The sequence below is a fragment of the Hibiscus syriacus genome, unplaced genomic scaffold (genome assembly GCF_006381635.1).
Source record: "Hibiscus syriacus cultivar Baekdansim isolate YM2019G1 unplaced genomic scaffold, ASM638163v2 tig00110895_pilon, whole genome shotgun sequence".
Lineage (NCBI taxonomy): Eukaryota > Viridiplantae > Streptophyta > Magnoliopsida > Malvales > Malvaceae > Hibiscus > Hibiscus syriacus.
In genome coordinates, this window is record NW_024062903.1 from 4,634,183 (window position 1) to 4,640,547 (window position 6,365).

At 35.8% G+C, this 6,365-nt stretch overlaps 1 pseudogene; it reads right to left on the minus strand.

Moving 5' to 3' along the window:
* Window positions 1–1,412: 1,412 nt before the first annotated feature.
* Window positions 1,413–3,171, minus strand: LOC120146068 (annotated as a pseudogene).
* Window positions 3,172–6,365: the final 3,194 nt, after the last annotated feature.

The window sequence follows — 6,365 nt, forward strand, 5'->3', positions numbered from 1 at the left end:
GAACAAGAATGAAAGAAACCTCTCAAAGATGTTTTATATATTCAATGTGTGTCTACAAATAATCCCAAAAGTGTCTATTTATATTGTTTCTAAGCAACATATGAAAAGACTCAAAAGATGAAAACATTCTCATCAATTTAGCAATAAAATGCACTTGAATGCTTTGTCTTCTTATCTTCAAGGTTGGCTGAATATTCTAGATCATTTTGGGGATGAATCTAGACAATTTGAAGCTGAATTTGGCCTTAATTTCGTTCAAGGGGTGAAAGACTCTTACTATTCCATGCTGAAAATGGTCTTAACATGTGAATTAAATTACCCTTCATTGCATGCTCCCTTGAAGAATATGAACAACCCTTGAACTTAGATGATAACATTCAGCTTTGAATGCCTTGAATGGGTGAATTAAGAGTCCTTCAATGGCTTGTCACTTGGCTGAAGTTGAAAAGACTCTCCCTTGGCTCAAACTCATCCAAATCATCCATGCATAAAATTCCTGTAACAAAATTTCAGTCTACACTATCTTCAATAAATCGATCATATCTCAAGCTCCCGATATCGGATTAAGGTGATTCAAAAGACGTTGGAAAGCTAAGGGATAGAGGAATAATGTCTAATTGATTTCTAGAACCAAACAAATCTGTATCACATCCATAATAGGAAGACATTCTGACCGACATTCTTGCATATGATGAAACCATTCAACTTCTCTCATGCGCCTCGACACAAAGGTGAACTTTATTCAATAATTAATTGAAAACATGCATGAAAAAATTAAGAGTTAATTTAATAAACGAACTAGTTTGATGAATGAACTACTTCCCTAAATGAACTAGATGATTTAAATGCAATGTATGCTTGAATGAACAACACACTTATTAAATGCAATGAATGTTATGCAAACTTTAAATTCTCATGTAAATTCATGCATAAGCAACGTAAAGTGTTCCTTCTTTATTATTCCTTCTTCATCACGTTCCAAACTTGATGTAAACATACTCTACATGGTTGCTTGAAACTCCTTAGCCCTTGCTCGTGTGATGGGGCCACTTGGGTACTTCTCCATGTCTTTGCTATTGGCGATCATATCACTATGCGATACATATATTAATAAAAATATATCACGGAAAATATTTATACAACCTATAATTAATTACATAATTAAAATAAAAGTATAAGAGTAAAAGTGAGGGTCGAAATTTGTGATTTGCCCATAATTAATTACATACTATTGAACTAGAATAGAATAACAATCGGACAATGCCTGAAACAACTCAACACGCTTATACAAAACACAAAGGATTGTCCGTATTGGCCACCCCTTATACCTTTAGAAGGTATAAACACCATACGATCGAAATTAGCATACGAAAGGCTGCAACATCTCGGGTTGTGTCCGACAGTCCGCTTCGATTGTTTTTACCCAACGAACGTTGATTATACAACCTTAACAACAGTCGTGCAGTCATCGTCGGCCATGTAAGTACGCCAGAACCAGTGCTGCTTCCAGACTTTGTCAAGCATGGAATCAACGGGAACCCCTTTGGTCTCAGGCACCAAGAACCAAGTGAAGACTCCCATTATGATAATCCAGGCAGCGAAGAAGAAGAAGATCCCAGCTTGCATGTGGCAGAGCATCGAGAGGAAAGCTTGAGCAATGACGAAAGTGAAGAACATGTTGGAGCTGACTGCAAAAGCAAAACCAGCGGATCTTGTCTCCAGAGGGAATGTCTCGCTAGGAATTAACCAGCCAAGAGGGCCCCATGACCAGGCAAATCCCATGACAAAGATACACACCATGATCACCACTAAGATTGCCTCCCCTTAGGAAAGATTATCACCCGTGGGTTTCAATTCTTGAGGAGGATTATACCGATGATAACCTGGGAAATAAACATCTGGACACAAGCTTCAAGTAGCAGAAGTCTCCTGCCCGTCCTATCAACTAAATATACTGAAACCATAGTGCTAAACACATTGACAAGGCCAATAATAACCGATGAAAGCAATGCAGCATCGTTCCCGAATCCCACGGTCAGGAAGAGGACCGGAGCATAGAACATTATAGCATTGATCCCAGTAAATTGCTGGAAAACTTGTAAACAGATGGCAATCACTAGAGGGGGTCGGCTCACTGGCTTCATTAGTTTGCGGAATGGGTCCTTTACTTGCCTTGCCATCTCACAAGCATGTACAATCGAATCGAACTCGTTGTCAACATTCTCGACGCCACGGATTTTTCTCAGAACCTTCACTCCTTTCTCCATTTTGTTACGTTCAATAAGGCTGGTTGGAGTCTCACAAATGGCTATAGATCACAGGCAAAGCATCAAAGCTGGGAGACCGGAAATAACAAGAGAAATTCTCCAGCCATAAGGGTGGATATTTGATGTAAAGTAGTTTACCAGATTGGCTATCAGAATTCCAATAGTAATGAAGAGTTGGAAACTAATGTTGAGTGCTCCACGAATCCTAGCCGGAGCTATCTCAGATAAGAAGAGTGGAACCGCCTGAAATAATTTATATAAAGGCCATTCATATGGTGGTTTATCTACAGAATTGATTAATGTTGGACCAGTACTGATGAAGAAGATTCAATTACTGAAACTAATTAGCTTACTTGAATGGCAAACCCAATACCAAAGCCAAGAAAAATTCTCCCAAAAATTATCATTTCAAGGTTGACACCAGCAGAAGTCAGAACTACGCCTAATAAGGAGAAATTTGAAGCAGTCTGCATGGTGTGTTTCCTGCCAGCTTTTGAGCACACCTTTGAAGCTATAAAACTAGCGATCAGAGCAGCAAGGTACAAGCACGACGTGAACAACTGGAGGGACTGGTTTTTGTATTTACAGTAATTGTTTTTAAGAACATGTTTTCTTTCTATACACAGCTGGAAAGAATTTTTTCAAGAAATCATCCATGGATGTTACTCCACCTGTCGATCCAAATCAAATCTTTTCCTCAGCACAATTCTATTTTTATATATATATTATTAATATTCAACACATAAATTCAGAAAGCAAAAGAAAAACCTGAAATGCCAACGTCATATCCAAACATCAAGCCTCCGAAGGCTGCTAGGATCACACAAACTATGACATACACTGTTATCTTGCCTTCAAATTCTTGATTTTCACCAGAGTCAATTACTACAACTGCAGGTGCCATTTTCTGTCAGAGTAAAAGATATAGATATCGATAATAATACTTTACTTTCAGAGATTAAGCAATAAAACAAAAAGAATAACACTACTATTACTATTTACTTGTGATAAATAAAAGTTCAGTACTTATACCTTATTTTGCATGCTTTATATACATGAGTTGAGTATACAACATAAATCTAAAATTAGCATTTTCTTCAAACTAAAATTACGATAAATTGTCCCGTCTTTTTTTCCTTCTAATTTTAACCTTGATTTGATTTTATTCTTATGTGAATAGATAAAAATATTCTAAAATCCAACCCTAAAATGATATCCCTGATCCCTAATTTTCGATCTCCACAAGGAGTTACTTACAATAAATAGTTACCAATCCACCTTAACATACACAGTTTCACATCTTTTCCTTGTTCTACGTTGAGTTCATACTCCGCCATGCCCTACTACAAAAGCCGACTAACATACTAATGGACAAGGTAATAGCCGAAACAGGATTCGTTTTGGATAAAGCGCACATGTCCTCGATACTTCACATCTATACTATTGAGTTGGATATTGATTCAAATTCTAGTTTAAAATTGAGTTGGATCATGTTTCTAGTGGTTGAACATTACTTGATAATTAAATTTGTTCAGTTAAGAATTCTTATGAAATAAAGATTCTTGTTGACTAAGTAGTTGACTGTTATGTCTCAGTCTTTAGAAGTATGAGAAAATTATTTTGAAGATATGTAATCTTTTTATAGTCTCTTCATCTTTTGGGATTTATGTTGTTGAAGAGATTATTTTGTAGGGTATATGAGACTGTTTTAGGATACATCAGGTGGATTATGGGATACATGTGTTATCATATATTTTTACTTTTCGTGATATATATGTATAAGACCCCAAATTTTAAAATCTAAATCTGACCAATTTAATGTGATTTTCTTGATCAATTATTATTTAATCAATATTAAATGACTTTTTGAACATAGCATCGAAGTAGAAACTTTAGTATGTTTTATGAATGATTCATGAACTAAATAAGTCATAATATCTTCGATTGAATCAAAAGATACTAATTTAGATATTTTTTGTGTACGTTATCGAAACTAATCAGCCTGAATAGACTTCGATGTTTAATGGTCATAAAACTATTGATATGGTTTTGAGAATGAACTGACTTCAAAATATTATGATTTGTCTCTTTGGTTTTTAGATTTCTTGAGTAAGTTTTTGTCGACACCGTTTTTCACCCGGGAGGGGAAAGACCGATACCGACTTGGGGTTTTCTCCTTGAAAAGAATTTTCGAAATGCGATGAGTCACCACCAATCATTTAAGGTGCGATTGAGACAACATAAAAATAGGGTGATTTTAATAAAACATTTTATTTTTATCAAAATGTCAAGTTTTAAGGTTTGCGAAAACCCAGAAATCATGTTCGAGAGTCATTACGTGTGGGGAAGGATTAACACCCCCACAAGCACCCAAAAATTGGTACCTAGTTGATTACCTATATTTAAAATCGAAAATTTTGAGTTCGATCTTTATTTAATTTGAAAATCATTAGAGATGCAAAGTTGTAAAGGGTATCCGTTTATTAAGACCGATAGCATTCGCCCCCTAGCATAAAGGTGAGAGATCAGCTATTGTGCCTAATGACCGGACATTGCCTTAATTTTAAAAATCATGATGCAGTTTTGAAAAGGATGTCAACCTATTTCGGGAATCACCAGTAGTCACCCCCTGAGCATACTTGTGGGAGATATACCATTAATTCTCTAATAAGTGAACATTGCCTTAGATTTGAAAAATAAAATGCAATCAAACAAATTTTTATTTAATCCTAATTAAGGTAAGGTAAATTAAAGGCTTTTTCTAGCTTAAGGTGTCAAATTATGAAATTAAAGGAACCTAGAAGCTCAAACATAAATATGTAGGCTCTAATATTAATTCTATTTGATTTTAATCAATTATCGAATCGAATAATCGAGAGGGTTTGGATCTAGGCTCGGTTTCACACGAAACGACCTTCATCGCTATGAAAATGGCCGAGACCGTTCGACTTTCCCGGGCTCCAACGACTCTTCTAACGACGTAGGTAAATTCCGATCTATTACTCTTCGTGTTTTTACTGCAAAATGGTTGATTATTAGGCTAAGGGATTTTATTATGTTTTTACTGTTATTCGAAAAATAATATATATATATATATATATATTTGATGTGTTTGTTCGAAAACAAGAAGAGAAAACAACTTGCTTATTTATAGAAGTTCGAAGATGAGAACAGAGAAAAATACAGAAAAAACCGTTCAAAGTTAAAGAAAGGAAAAAGTAACCTTGAAATATTGCTCTGTTATTGGTTTGAAAATATTTTACAGTGCTCAGACTAGAGAAAAATCGAGAGGTTTTTACATTGTTCTTGCTCTGGTTTTATACCCATTTTACATAAATGAAATCATTATTATTTATGTTTATTCACTCTTGTTTCTGCAAGTGGCGTACGTGGAGTGCTCTTTCTCTGGTTGCTGCATAGACCGATAGTAGTGGAGTGGGGTGAAAACGGTGGCTTTGATTGGGGAAGTGGGCAGCTAAGGCTAGGTTAGACCTAGGATCTGGGTCGGGTTTGATTTGGGTATGGTTTGGGGTTGTTTAAGTTTAGGTTTTTAGTTGGGCTTGGTTGGGTTAGATTTTAAATTGTTAGAGGGTTTGGGGTTTGGATTTAGTTAAAAAATGGTAGTTACAATTGCCCCTCTTTATTCATTGCTGTGAAACTGGAATGAAGCAAAGATAAAAAAGCAACATTTTTCATCTTGGTCTCTTCTTGTCATGCTGCGAACTCTTCGCTGGTAATGTCAATTCACCTTTTTTCTTTATATGGAATAGTCAAGTCATTGCCGCAAATGATGCCATCTTTTCTTCTTTCTATGGGTTGAGTCTCCATCTTCAATTCTTCAAGTTACTAGTTCTTCTTATCATGATCTATTCTATTGGAAACGTTGGTCACTAGTTGATGATTCGAAATGCCGTGAATCGAGCTAAGGCTGAATAAGTTCTTCTCATGAATTCTCTATTGGAAATGTTGATCCCTCGAGTGAGGTGTCGCTGATTCGAAGTGTTGTGAATCTAGTAAAGGAAATGTGAAAACATCTTGCCCAAGGTCTTATGGATGGCCCAAATGACTTATAATCTTGCTCGAAAGACTTATAGATGA